This window comes from Xiphophorus hellerii, chromosome 13 (genome assembly GCF_003331165.1).
Source record: "Xiphophorus hellerii strain 12219 chromosome 13, Xiphophorus_hellerii-4.1, whole genome shotgun sequence".
In the NCBI taxonomy this organism is placed as follows: Eukaryota; Metazoa; Chordata; class Actinopteri; order Cyprinodontiformes; family Poeciliidae; genus Xiphophorus; species Xiphophorus hellerii.
The window spans coordinates 15,498,915-15,514,496 of NC_045684.1; the positions used below are offsets into that span (position 1 = coordinate 15,498,915).

At 35.8% G+C, this 15,582-nt stretch overlaps 1 protein-coding gene across 4 annotated transcripts in view; it reads right to left on the reverse strand.

Annotated features, from left to right (window-relative positions):
• Positions 1–15,582, reverse strand: part of atxn1a (ataxin 1a) — a 104,214-nt gene that overhangs the window by 64,924 nt on the left and 23,708 nt on the right. For all 4 annotated transcript variants that reach the window (XM_032581660.1, XM_032581661.1, XM_032581663.1 and 1 more), the window contains exon 2: positions 8,218–8,406. The gene's annotated coding sequence lies outside the window, so the exon portion shown is untranslated. The remainder of the gene's footprint in view (positions 1–8,217; positions 8,407–15,582) is intronic.

A 15,582-nucleotide genomic window follows, 5' to 3' on the forward strand; every position in this document is an offset into this window, starting at 1 on the left:
CTCCTATTTTTTTTTTCAATTGCTTTGTGTCATTAAAAGGGTGCTCTAAGACCAAAAGAGCATCTGAACCAAAAGTTCAGAGAAATCCAATTTAAGGGCAGCAAAAAATTAGTAACTCCTTGATCATGTAAAAGACATTTGTGTTTTATGGAAATTATCTAACATGGATAATTTCTCAGTCCTGCCTTCAGGTGATTACCTTCCTATGAAGTGATCGCTCATGCCAGTTTGCACCCACCTGTACCCTCCTTTTTCTATCATCACTCTTCTCAATTGCATCTAGCTCTCACAGTGCACTTACTGTATACTGATGTGATTGTATTAAGCCGCAGAGAGAAGACAGCCCTCGTGGCCAAGATGATGTACAGAACAGAATGTGCAGAACAGAGACGCGAAGGAGAGCAAGTAGGAGTTGGAGTGAGAGGGGAGGCATCCATTATTGTAATCCTAATACCTTGCCTGAAAAGGTGGCACTTAAAGTTAAGGAGAGAAGACAGACGGATGGAAGAGGGAGTAAATGAGAGGAGGCTGTTTCTAAATCCAAAGAGCAACTTAATTTTTCAAGCATTATTGTTCTCTGGTAGAGCATCCGCACAATAACCAAAGACATTTCAGAGGTACATTAGCGTCCCTGTAGTGCATTTGTAATATTCTCTAGATATCCCAAGACGTGCGTTTCAGATGGTACCAATTAGCGAGACCAGTCAAGCTCGACAGCAATCACAGCTTTTAACATTATTTATCTCTCACATTTAGAAACGCGCAGCATATGAATCAGGGGTGCTAATTTCATAAACAGCTTTCAACAAACGCAGTTTGTTTTTGTCATGCAGTGAATACAATAAACCCACTATAACAGAAGCAATATGTTGCTGTAGTCTATGCAAACAATGAGGGTTATCTTTCAAAAGTGGAGGCGGAGGACAGGGAATACCCTAAAGGAATAACATCTAATGCAGTCAGACTGCTCTGGCCAATTAGTCAGGACTAGCATAGCCAGAGATGATGTCAGCCATCATTACTCACTGCTTAATGTTATAAAGCAGGAGAGAAACAAGAGAAAACAAAGAGGAATGCAGCAGAAGTTAGGTTGTATGTAATGATAGGAAGCCAAAGGAAGTAGAGAAGGTTTGCGCTAATAATAGACATTTTATTAGTAATTTCCCTAAGCAATTTATCCATTCCTAAATACAAATGTTAGAATAAATCCAAAGCTCTCTGGATGGAGATCATCTGTTTACATCAACTTTCAAGTCTTCCCTCTGATTTTCCAATTAGTACCAGTCTCAGTCTAAACTCTTCTGCAGCCTCTAAAGCAAAGTTCACACTGTGTGATTATTGGCCGTCTTAGCCAAAATCTTTTGCTGTAAAACGATTCTGAAAAAAATCTAGGGTGTCGAGTTTGAATTGCTGGTCAGTGATCGTTCAGTTTGACAAATGCACTGAAAGACCAAAGACAACCTATGGGAAATACTAAGATGTGTCAGATATTTTCTGCCATCATTTTGTTCTCTTCGCCCGTTCACAAGAGCTACCACAGCTGTCTCCTCCTTTTCTTTTCAGACTCTAATAATCACACTCATGACTTCTCGTCCATTTATTGTTGGACAGATGTCTCTTGTACTGTAGCGACATGTTCTGCTGTGTTACATCTAGCACTGTGCAGTTTGTTATTAAGATTTCACAATGTTGAGCTTGCACAGTGTGACAAGATCAGGTCCTATATGATTTTGGAAATTGCATGATGTGTGCCAGGCTTCCCAGGATTCCACTGCACAAAACTGAAACTAACATTTTTCATTATGCATATGGTGTAGTCAGGGCAAAACTGTCAAAATAATCAATACCTCAACATAATGAACAAAATTTAACAAGCAGGGAGAGATTACCTTTTTCCTGACAGCCCAGATTTAATAACCTCAATTGTGCTTCTTAGTTCCAGAATATCACTGACTTAAGAAGTTCATATTTCAAAATCCTCATTGTTTCCTGCTACTTTTAAGGAGGCGTGACATGGACAATGAGTAACTGTTTCATTCATTCTTCTCCTCTGCCCTTCATTTATCTCTGTCCACTCTTTCTCTCTTCACAACCAGAAGAGCGATTGAACTCTCAGACACCAGATAAGGTAATTAACAAACTCTACAGTGTGCAGAGTCAGCCCAAGTGTGTTTGTGCCAGACAGCAGCATTTCAAAGAGCTGTGGTGTGACAATTAATGAGGAAAATAAAGCATTCAATTTTGTCTTTATTAAATTTTCTCATCAATCACAAAATTATTGCCAAAAAATAACTAAGAAACATGTTTATTCGGCTTAATAGAAAGTATTAACTTTAGCAAGTATTTCCTCAAACATTAGGCAAATAGCTCTATTTAAGAACTCCGACATGAGAATAGTGTAATTTTTAAGTATGTTGCACTCGACTCTGAACTAACTGACCTTATAAAAATGATCAAACAATCAAAGTATTCAGCAAAAACAAGGGGACAGTCAGATCAGATCTAGACAATGTTTGCATGATCCTAATAACATTCCTTTAAGCTCTGTTGGTCATTGGATTTAAAAATGTTGGCAGCCTTTTGAAAATCTGTGAGTTCAGGTAAGGATCTATATTCTCCCAAGATCACACATAGGAATGGGTGTTTTGATAATGCTAATCATGGTAGCTGTGCTGATTATTGTTTTATAAGATGCTGAAGACAGTTTAAAATTGTCAATTATCTGAGTTGGCAAAAATTCAGGTCAAACCTTTATAAAACATGGACACTGGAAGATTGAATTTCAAATTCTAATATATTCATCCTTAGGTTCAAGTATTAATGTTTCTTGATCTTTTGGAAACTGAAGTGAATCTGAAGGGGTATCTTGGATAAAAATACTCTGTATCTGTGCTTTTTTTCTCTCCCTTCAGTTACTGTTGCACCCTTTGATAAAGCATTGTGCATAACAATGTGGTAACATTTTGGAAATGGTAAACTTTACCTTTGGCCGGTTGCAAGTATCTAAACTAATATCTCTATGAACGACGGTGATATTTGAGCTAAAAGCAAATGTACACTCTCTGTAATTCCACGTTCCTTTGTCTCGGCATCATGTGTAAATGAATGTGTGTGTTTTCCTTCTTGCCCTCCAAACACAGTTCAATCCTACTACGAGAGAGCAGAGGCCCAGATCAAATAAAGCCAAGTAAAGCTATTACAAGAAAACAGAGAAGGGAAACTCCACGCTCTCACACACTGAGACTATTTTCCCCAATTGTTTTAACCCCTCGAAGCAGCAATGTGCCCCAAATGTAACTAGATCCTATGTAGAAGCAATAAAATGTGTTAAGTACAAGACTTTATGTTAATTATTTGGTGATAAGCATTGCATACCCAATGCTTTCTTAAAATACTCTTAGCAATAAACTTGCTAAACTTGTTAAATCACAAATTTAACTGATGTCAATAAAAACTGGAATAATGAACATTTATCTATGAACTAAACAACCTAGGATTGGTGAATACTTGAAGGCATGAGAGATGCTTTTTTAACAGAAAGCAGCTCTCAGTTAATTAGTAATTTGACATCTTTGGCATCACAGTGAGCCACCACTGCAGGCTACATTGAAATGGATGAGAGGATATTTCAGTAACAAATGAAAAAAAAAATCTATCCCTGAGAGTTAATTGAATTTGTAAAGCACTGTCAGGATTTCCCTGCAAGGTTTACTCTTCCTCTTGGCATAAAAACTATCTCCCGCATCCTAATCACTGATAAAGAAATCAAAGCCATGCAGAGTTTTTCTTTTTTTTTTGCAAACAAGCTGTCAGGAAGTAATTTTAACATCTGAATTTAAATTTACAGCCAGTAATGGTTAAAAGTGTGTCACTGGGATGCTTTCAGTAAAAAGTGTGCATATCTTTATGTTTGATCTGAGCTGTGCAGTCACATCTAAGTAGACTGGGGAGACAGACACAACCTGGAATTAACAACAAGAAGAGGAGACATAGATTTTAAAAAATATATACATATAATTATTTAACCTGTTGTCAAGGTCTATAATTTGTATAGAAATTAACAAATGCTGTATGCTTGATTTTTATTTTTCTTGGCACCATGGGAATAAAATTAGGCATTTGTTCAATACACCCTTAAAAAACACTTTTTTAAAAATTTTATATCAAAGTAGAAAATACATAGTGTGATACATTATATTAATGAAGGGGAAAAAATCACAGAAATAAAGAAAAATTAAATATTCTGTTTTAAAGAAAAAAAACTTAAGTTTTGTTTGAATCATAGTAACGCCATTTGTTCATGATAATATTTTTTGCAAAAGTAAATCTTTTATCTAGGTGCTTTAAAAGAGATTGTAATAAACACTGCCTAGGATATTATAATGCCTTTCTATGGCTGTCTATTTCAGTGGTATCATCCTTGAATTTTGAGTCTTTCTTTATCAGGTAAATATGATGTAATTTATGATGTTTGGCATAAACACCAATGATCTAACATCTCAACTGGAAAACTATTTTTGACCAGGTAAGAGAGGCATGTTGACAGTTGAACCCTTTTCATAACTGAGCACAGACCTAGTTCAGACCTGAAAATATCAAACAATTTGACCACAATCTGACAATCTAAATAGAACCTTGGAAATTGCACTTAAAAAAAATGTAAATGAATATCATGCCACTGATAAATGATGACAACTGAACTAACTTTACCATGAAAAAAGCACCACATTTGAACAGACCTTTAAAGGGAAGTGACAAATGTTATAAATGTTGTTAGGAGATTGCACTCCATTAATGTAAGACATTAGGCTTTCTAGTTCACCCATTAGTGTATGTAAATCTAACAGGTATTAAATTAAAGGGGAAATATTAAGTCTTGCAAAATGTTAGGCAAGCACATTTTAATGAGTCCTCACTGGATCGTAGCAGTTTCATAGGCACTAACAAGGGACTAGCATTCCTTTTTGTTTTCAAAAATATTCCCTTCTTTGTCAGTTTAGGTTGCTCTCAAATTATCCTGAAGCTTGTCAAGTGCAGGTTAAGTCTCAAATTATTTCATAAAAGTTGTATGCCAATAAATGTGATCAGTGTTGGATTAGGGCATATTCCTTCTGAAAAACGCAACAGACATCAGAATATAAAATTGTTATAGGGTACAACAGCACAACTTGAGAAATCACATCTCCAACATTTGCACAGATATTTGAGTCGAGTAGTTCTGGTTGGATTTTTCTGTTACTTTGCAGCAGATTGCTCACTGCAAGGTGCGTGTTTTTGAGCATAGTGTGAGCAGCATGTCTGAAGTGGCAGCAGCTCCACTGCTCCATCTGTGTCTACACAGGCGGTGTTCAGATTTGGTATCAAACTGGAAGGTACCTGCATTTTAAAAGCACAAAATTTGCAAAAAGAAAATACTCATTTCATGCTGTATAATTTCTTAGAGGGCAAAGCATACTGATCAACAAATAAAATAGCAATTCATTTCAATAGATTTAAGTTTCAGATTATAGTTCTGGCTTGATGTTTTCGGCTTGATGTAAACTGGGCAAACTGTTCTCGAAGCTATGAATTGGTGACTCCGATGTCAGTGTCACTGACAGCTTTTAGACTGCCATCCCTGCATCAGCTCATTTCTGATGGGTTTTCTGCTTAGAGAAAAGCAACTGTCAACTGAATAAAAAGCCAGCAAAAAGAATAAATCATAAGGGAGAAAAATGTCTAATTTGCACCCAACAGAGATAATTGCTGAAGAAAGACTGTGAGGGATAAATATCGCTGAGGCTCACCTTACAAAATGTAGCTTTATCTTCTCCTTTGTCTTATCGGCATCTAACATTTACGCTTATGCTTTCTGTATGCAGATTCGTCCTATTACTTCTCATCTCCTTTTTTGTATTTCTGCAGATATTTTAATAAATTAATTAGTCTGTACTTCAAAACATATTTGTAGAATTATGCAGTCCCCCGGCACGCTGAAGTGGCTTAGAGCTAAATTTAGTGATGTCGTTGGGGAGCGTCCTTCTATATCACTGGTGGCTTATAAACAAAAAAGGCATATAATTGAATATTTGGTTGTTAAAGTTGAACATATGAATATATATTGAATTTATATTAATAAGTTGAAAGAAATAGCGCATACACATATGTTACTGTCACGAACAGTGTTGTGTATGAATGCTCTCAGAAGTGGTACTACCTTTCAGCATATACTTTTAACCCTGCTTTTTTGGAAGTCAAACTTAGACTGAGCAGAGTTCTTCTTAGACACAATGAACTGCAGATATGTCCTGACATGTGAAAAATATTAGGTGCATCAATGTAGAAGAGACAGTCATTTTCCTGTGAAGACCGCAGTGTGTGACCGCTGTGTGTGTGCATGGATTTAGGCAGTTGCACCCATGTGTCAATCTTTGGGGGAAACCGAAAGCTCCTTCATTAACATCATAATTTATAAGTCATGCAGAGTTTTTATTCCAACTATCATAAAGGTAAGCATAATCAGAATAAGTGCAAAGATATTGATTCCGAAATACACGAGTGACCACTTGATCAGTTTAGGAGCATAAACAGAATTAGAATTTAAAGGTATATTAAAAGTGGACCATCCAATCTTTAAAAGCAGCATGTTTTTATCAAAAATAAAGAATAAAAATTCATATTAGCTTTCATTATTGACAGTAAAAGCAGGAAGACACATAAAAATGTAAAAGCAGCTTCAATGTCAGTCAAGTCAAATTAAACTAAAATTTACAAGTACAAATAGAGGAGGAGACAATTAAACAGATAAACTGATAAAGCAAAGAGTTATGACATACTGTATATTGGCAGTTTTTTGGTATGCGTCGTCCTACTTCATTTTATGTATACAAAAACATTTAATGAAGAAATAAAAATCAGTCTTTGCAGTTAATTCAAAATGTTTATGTGGTGCAATATTGACATGAAAAAACCAAGTTTTAACTGTGTGAAGTAAACCTAGAACATGTTTTGGTTAGTAGCAAACTTTCAAGTTAGTGTTTCCAAAAACTGATGCATAACCAATTTTTTCTTTCCACATTTTTTACATGGATGTGACATGATGAACACTTGCATGTACTTGTGCATTGTGTATGCCAGTTTTAAGAGAATTACCCTCGATTGTAAGGGATTAAAATGAGGATAAATTCTAGGACTTCAACCATTGGACTTATTCATCTCCTCCATAACAACAGCAAGGCAATGAGAGGATAGAAAAAGTAGAGATTGCTTTAGTGACTTTCCACACTAAGTAACCCCTTTATTAAATCTATTTGCATAAGAGAGTGTGCGCTCCAATATCCAACAGGTGAAAAAAGGGCAAAGAACTGAGAAGAGAGTTGCAAAAGGTACAGCAAAGATGACACAAAAATTAGGAAAGCAGAAGGGAGTTACATAAACCAATAAAAAGTAGCAAACAGAGAATTTGGTTGAAGATAAGCATTCAAACATCTTTTTATAGATATTTCCAGTCAGCCAGTGATTGTCCAAATTAAGCCGAGACAGAAAATGTTGCACATTTACCTTTGTAACCATGTGTCCCGTCTAAATTTAGCCTAAACATTTCAACTTATAAACAGTGTTTCATCCACATTTAAACACCAATCAACTTCTTTATGTAGACGGCGTTTCACCTTTCACTTTTTAAGCACATTAGGATAAAAGGCAAGCTCATCTGCTTCGCAATGTTTTAAAAACTATTTTGCACAGAAATTAAGACAAGAAATATAGTTCTCATAGTAATGAACCTAGGGAATATAAACTTCATTTTCTGCGCAATAGCGATAACACTCATTTAAAACAATCCATAGTCGCCTTTCAATGACTACAAAAAAACACTTAAAGGCACTTAGTAGGCCACAAACTGAAACTACTGCTTTTACTCCTTCTTATTCGAATCAATCAAAGAAAATTCAAAGCCAAAGGCTTCTGGTTACCATGGCTACAAAATGGCCTGGCAGAAAAATATTCCACTCTCCTGCCCACTTAAGATCAATCCCTTGACAGCTTCTGCATAACTGACAGATTTATTACCAGTCTAACTTCCCAACATCAGCACGTCTTCCGAAAGAGGACCATATGTCAGAGATCACTCTCAAGCAACAAATGACAAAACTGTTACTCACAAACACGCAACAGATAAACACAGCAGCTAATAATTTGACAATTCTAATTGTAAAAAGTGCCTCACTTGACTCTTACCTGAGCAGAGGAGTCAGAGCTACGTGGGCGGAGAAGGTGGAGCGTCCTGCTCAGCTGGGAGCTGACAATCGTCCAGAGCTTTACGTTGACTGATGTGAGGACTGAGTCTTTCCAGGAGTGGAGGAGAAGCGTCTCAGATGTCTCAGTGTCCTTTCAGTTTTGTCTGTCCGCAGCTACAGCCAACATTCCCTGCAGAAAAACAAACATCAGCACATTTTTCAACTTTATTGGCCCCGTTTACCAAATGTTTTACAGTGGTTTTGCAAAATCTACTAATGTGTTACAAGAAAGTATCCTTATCATTAAAATGTTTTCACATTTTGTGTTGTTACTTCAGTGTATCATACTGGGATTGTATGTGACAGATGAAGAATCTGTTTCAAATGTAACAAAAAAGAAAACCGTTTCGGTTGTATAAATACTTTACAAGGCAGAGTATTTTACTATGCTGCAGAGTTTTGTACCTTTTATACCTTTATTTGCATTCAGTGCAATTATCAGTTTAACCTTTAAACAAATGCTCACAAAATTCTTCTCTAAACAACCTCAAACTTTATAATTACATAATATCACAAAGCTAAATGAGTTCATAACAAGGTGAAAAAGTTTATCAAGACCATTAAATAAGAAACATAATGGAAACATATCTGCATATTCATTTCTAAAACTTATCCCACGCTTCGTTTTTTCAATCTTTAAAAACTCCTGACCTTTGTAAAAATCTGTTTGCCGTATCCCACACTATCTCTGTCACTGGTATTCCATTTTTCTGTTGCTCTCTTGCCCTCTCTGAGGACTATTCAGAACAACACCCAAGCTATTTATACACTGACGCCCAATCAGCATGGCAACCAGGCTTTGTTTACCCACATGAGACACCGGTTTGAGGCTTGTGTCCTCCTTTTATCCCCCAAAAACATAGCTATTAAGGTTCATTTAGGCATGTTTCATGAGTTTGGCTCACTTTAACTAAACATCTCTAATTTCCCAGCAGATCTTGGTGTTTCTGTGGAAATAAGTGAGCACATTTGCAAAATTCCTCACTGTGTTGCAAAAAAGGTGGAGGGAGAATATTTGACCAAATCAGAAGAGTTCAACTCCAGTTCTCATGGACCTACTTACTCTACGTTTTATATAAGTACCTAGATCAAATAAATAAGTTACCTCTTCAGCCTGTGATCAAGCTTTGCAGAGGCCACGAATTGAAAAGTTTAAATTAAACGTGAGAAACATCTAAAACATACAGGAGAGCAGCCCTTTAGGACTGACTAATCAACGGTGGACTACATACAAATTTGGTTACATGTTTATAATGTCCTCTCAAAAAATAAAAATCTGAATTTTCACTCTTTTTCATAAGAAAACAGACAAACACTGATTAAAGAAGGAGAGAAGACAAATGACACTTTAATTATATGCTGTATCTCTGGACTAAAGGTGTCAAGATGAAGTAAAGCTCTGATGCTTCTTCAAATGTTGCACAGACAATTTTTTCAAACAGTTCAATGAACACAATCTTCGACATGTATTAATCACGCCATCATATTCCCCCTGCTGATGCTGGGCCTGCCTCCTATTGTGCTGAGAACTCAATCTCCAAAACCTAAGAAGCAGATGCATAGAAACTGCACGCAAAATGATGTGATGGCATGTATTACCCATTGTGTGAGCTTAACTCTACGTCCTGCATGCAAAGTGTTTAGAGTTATGCATATGTACAGATAAAAGCACTTGGCACAGCTATTCAGTGTTATTTTGTTGTTTTCAGAACCACTTGAAGTGAAGCAAACTCATCTCCGTTCACATAATACAGCTGAACATTAAGCGGAATACTCAAATCAAAAAAGCAGTGCACTTCAAACTCATTCGCATGTTTTAACAGATTTGCATTTACTCTCACACATCAATCGACAATGTCCTACATTAATGGTGACTGAGAATTCAACTGCCAACTCCCATTCCAAACTACAGAGTAAATATCCATTACAAGCAACACAATACAAAAACAAAACAATTTCAGCTAACTGGTTCTTCTTTGGACAATCCTCCTTTTTTTCAAAAGTCTAAATTTGGATTGGCTGTTCCGTTTAGTGACAAGATTAGCTAATACATTGTTGCTTACTACCAATGTAAGCAATATCAATCACTGTGAGTCCACTAAATCCATAACATTTAATTTTTATTTTTTATGGTTTTATGTTTTTTTCTTACACAAAAACATGGAATAAAACCTATAAAATTTCATAGTATTCAAGTAAAACATGCATATTGCACAGAAAGGTTCAGGGTTTTTCTGTTCTTTTTTTAGAATAACACTGAAGGAACAGCAAGTTGATATTAGCTGATATATCAGTCTGCTTGGGTAGAGCATGGCTCTGTACTGTTGGCGGTCCAAGTATAGTTTCAAAAGTAGGTTTGCACTTCCACAAAATTATGACTTGCATTAGCTTGCATCTATCAAACGGCTATAATTGTTTTTCTTGTAAGCCGAGTAAAAGTGTTGGAGCCTCCTTTCAGCCAGCTGACCAGCAGGGTGTATCAACAGGTGGTTGGATTGGCAGCAATGAGCAATTCTATCAATTATACAGTCAAAGAAAACTCTGGTTGCCCTGGCACTTTGCTGACAGCTCAGCAAAAGCACTTCAAAAACATGTAAGTGAAAGTAAGATGGAACGTCTGAGCCCAAACGGATCGCACCACAAGTTGAAGCAAACTTTTACAAATGCAGACAAGCAACCTTTGCGTATCACATAAACACTTGGAAGGCCCATAGCCTTGTAGTTTGCTGAGTCATGCATGCAAAGATAAAAAACAAATTCACAACAGAGGAATTTCAACCAAAAAATGGAATCGTTCAAGTTGTGTGTAGTAAAAATCCAGACAACATAACGACCATTTGTGACTCTAACAACAGAAACCTATGTGTCCTTTGAAGAGAGAGCTTGATTGCTTCCCTGCTTTAATCCTGCCTTGTGGAACTTGGGTTAATTTCTTTAGCATATATATTTTCAGAATTTTTGCAGACATTTTCAATGTATTCATACACTTTTATAGTAACCTGCTGGGTCATGTTAACAACTGTCTCCTCTGTTCCACTTTGGCTTACTGTTGCACAATATTATACTGAGAGTGCAGACAGACAGATTCTGCATGAGGGTCAGATTTCAGAACCATGCTGGCACAACACAGCACGCTATTTTCAGATTTGTTTGAGTGAAGTTTTTGGGTAATTCTGAGTGACAGCAAGAGTAGCAGTAATATAATCTGGTTTGCACTGTGTTTTCATTGGCTTGGCTGGCTGTTTTATAGAGATTAATTAGCATATCGCCACAGAAACTATGAAATAACTCAACGACATTAAGTGTAAAGCATTTGCAAAACAGACCAATAAAAGGCTCCCCATTTTCTGTTTGTGTGAAAGATGTTTTGTAAATATTATCTATCTTAGAATTTCACTTGGAGAAAGACAAAAAAAAGCAGTAAAAACTAAAAATCCCTTTACAGCAATATTTTTTCCCTTTTTTATGGCTCAGTGTAATGATATCCTCTGTTAACCTGTATCTTGTCAGAAATCAATATCCATCCTGGCTGGAGTTGAGGGGTCAAATCAATACGGAGCAGAGCTTTCACCTGGCTTAACCCTGTCAGTCTGCTTTATGGAAAACATTGGCCTAAATATTGTGAAAAGGCAGCTTCCACTTACAGGGCTCAGACTCGGTTCCCTGTCATTGTGTGATGAACTCAATACTCCTGACACCCTGCTCTCTGTATGTCTGTGCACAGCCCCTTTTAGCCTGCCATACTGTTGCTTTCCAGCCTGTTGTCCCTCCTCTCCCTCACACAGTAATGGACACACCTGCATGAACCCACCTACACATGCTCATTCAGAGACGCTGACAGGTAAAGCTGTGAAAACGGAAAAACAGAGCCATGGGTCGGGTCATGTTTGTGTTCCTGTCTAGGTGTTCTCTAAGGTTATGTGATAAACCAATTTAAACTTTTAACCCTAGAAGTGGAAGTATTGTATGGACATCAAGGACATTTGTGATACTTGTTATTTTTAGAGAGATGTTACAACAACTACAGACAAGAAGTTTTGAAGAAGTAGGTTAAACTCGGGCCAGAAGAGAGTTGGAATAAGATTGAGATTCAGGTTATGGACAAGAAATGAAGGTATGGAAGTAGTGAGAGAACTTGTCATTTTAAAATGTATTTATTCCAACACAAAACAATAAATGTTGAGGCTTTTCAGACAAAAAAGAATATTTAATTGTATTGAGTTCAGTATAAATCATATGTTTTGATTCAAAAATGAGGACAATATTTTAATCCATTCATTCTCAGTAGGATGAAAAAAATATCACCAAAACCTACAGCACATTTTCTCTTTTATGCTTTCCTGTTTGTTGTGTTTAACTGTTAAATTCTAAAGAATACAAGTTTGCACCAATGAGTTCACACTGTATGTGTTAAAGTACAAAAAGGTTTTTAAAAATGTGATTAGGAAAGACAAACCTAAAATATAACTGAAAATACATATTAAATAGAAAAGCCAGATTGATTCATTTCTAGCTCATAGCTATTCTGTTCCATGATGGCTGAAGCTCTACCTGCAGAAAAAATATTTAATTTCTATTGTCCTGCTAAAGAGTTAGTTCCACATATTTCAATCTGTACTTCTGACATTTAAATATTTTTAACATTAAAGATGCAAAATCAAACATAATTGTAACTGCCACGTAAAATGTATTGTATCAACATCAATTCAAACGAATGCTTAAAGAGCAACTATTAGTTGGATGTGATATTCTAGCAGTATTAACATCCTGCAATGACATAGTTGACCAATGAGTACAACCCTTAGAAACAAAGTGTTAATGTGATAGTGAATGTGAAACTAAGGAGCAATGTTATTGTTTATAATATTGACTGTGATAACCCCACATTTTGCAGTACTTCCTTTCCAACTACAAAATGCCCCCAACTGTGACAAATTTCAGTGGTCTAGTCAATAAAATTAAATTTCATCAAACACTGGTATTGTAGAGATGACTGGGGTTCAATATAATTTGCAACTCTAGCTGTGATCATTATGATAGAAAGAAGATGAGATCAGAACGTGTGATCTTAAATTAAATTGTAATCACAGTATTTGACAATGTTATTTTAGGGGTTTTTTTCTAAAATCATGCAGCCCTACATGTAACTGATTTTATCAAACTGTTTCAACATCAGGGGATGTGTGATGAAGCAGTTGTTGCCGCCATTGCCTTGGAGCAGGAATATTTCAAACGTTCTGAACCCCAGGGAGCATGGAGCACTCTCCATGATCCTTAACTATACATCTTATGTATGCGATTTGTACTTTTTTTGGATGGAAAAAATAGTTTGTTCATTTTCTAGTAGAAAAGCTGAAAAATGTACGCAATAGAAGAAAATCATCTCAAGGCTGCAATATAATTTATGTAATCTAGAAATAGATGCACAAATGTAGCCAGAAAAAAAAAGCATACAACCCTTTTCAATGCATTTCTTAATAGCTGCCTTTCAAGGAAAAAGTGAAGCACAGAAGTAAAAAGAAGGAGTCTAGACTGTATTGTTGCTACTGCAAATGGCTGAATTCTATTGAGATTTATAATCTAAACTGATTTTAAAAGCATCAACTGGTAAAGCTCCAAAGCAACAACCAATGATTATTTTATATCTCTGAACAGTGTAAAAGAATCAAGATGATTGTTATAGGTTTTATTGCAGTCTGTGCAACTGAACTGAATGTGAGTGTGTAAAACTATGGAAGCAGAAAAGAGAGAGGGAGAGCCACCTATACAATGTGACACTGAAAGAAACATGACCTGCGTTATGCAACTCACTCATTTGCTCTCGACATTATCCCTGCAGGTCAAAGTATAGTGCTCACAAAAGCTGCCTAAACAGGCTTCAGTGCACCTGTTGGAAGCTTTTTCCAGGTAAAAATTGCAGACATGCACCCACTAACACTGAGACAGTATGCACTGAAACACCACTTCAACTATATAGGATCACGAGCTTTACAGCTGAATAATCAATGAAGTGCTGACACAACTCGACCAAAGTAAGGTGGACTAGTCTTGAGAGGCAGATTAAGATGTAAATGTATTTTGTCAGCAAGAACAGGATTGAGACATCATGAGAGACTTACTGTCTGTCAAGGGAGAAAGTTGCAGATGTTTACTGTGAAAGCAGCTATATAGTCTTTTAGGCCCTTGCAGCGGGAGACAATGAGGATGAAAATACGCTGAAGCTCTTGGACTGTTCTGACTACACTGTTAAAACACGAAGAGATGAAAATATTTAATGCTGACTTAACTAAGAGGTTGATTATGAATGGCAAATGGTCTGTACTTGTACAGCTTTATCTAGTCCAGAGAACTTCAAAGTTATCTGGACTTTGAAGTTCTTTCATCCATTCACACACACACATTTCACACACAGAAATTATGTTAAAAAATAAAATCTAGCTGTTTTAACATTATTTCCATGCTTAAAATTAAGATATCAGTAAAAAAAAAAAAAAAAAAAAAAAACAGAGACAAAAACAAGGCAGCTGGAGAACAATTCAAAAAGTTAGAGACCTAACAAACTGGTAACGTACCCATGGATTTAAAAGTTCTCTGAGGTGAACCTGTTATTATTCACCTTAATACAATTAAGAATGACTGTGACAAAAACAGTGATTTAAGAAAGTGAACTTCTATCAGCATTAAGGAAGACATTGTGGTGTAATCTTGGCTAATTATTCTGTGTTCACAATCAGACAGAAAATTTAGATATCTTATTATTGATTATAAAACAAATCAGAGCTGCTCATAGTATAAAGACTTTTAAAGATAGATATTTTTTTCTAAACTCACCAATATTCCTTGGCCTTTTCCTGATTGGCCAGTATTCCTGATTTAAATACAAGTTGATATCTTAATTTTTGCAAATTCTGTATTTTATACTGAATAACATTTTTTATCAATTTTTACATATTTTAAGTCTTATTTGTGATTTTACTACTCATGAGATTATTTTTACTATCTTCACCGTGTAGTTCATTGGTGCAATGTACTTGTTATTAAACAGTTAATAAATAAAGTTAACATTGATAAATAAATAAACCATTATGTGTAACAGCAAATGTTTTTTATTGGTGGAGGATAAATAAAAAAATGAAAAAACACAGTAAAAGATGTATTTAATTGACTTAAAACCTACATGCTTACACTTATTTATGTGGAAAACAAAACAAACAGGCTGAGTGGAATTTATTTTTGTTTCATACTTAAGACTGGCTCTAAAACATAATTGCCCTTATAACATTGCAGAAAAACAAGACTTTAATAA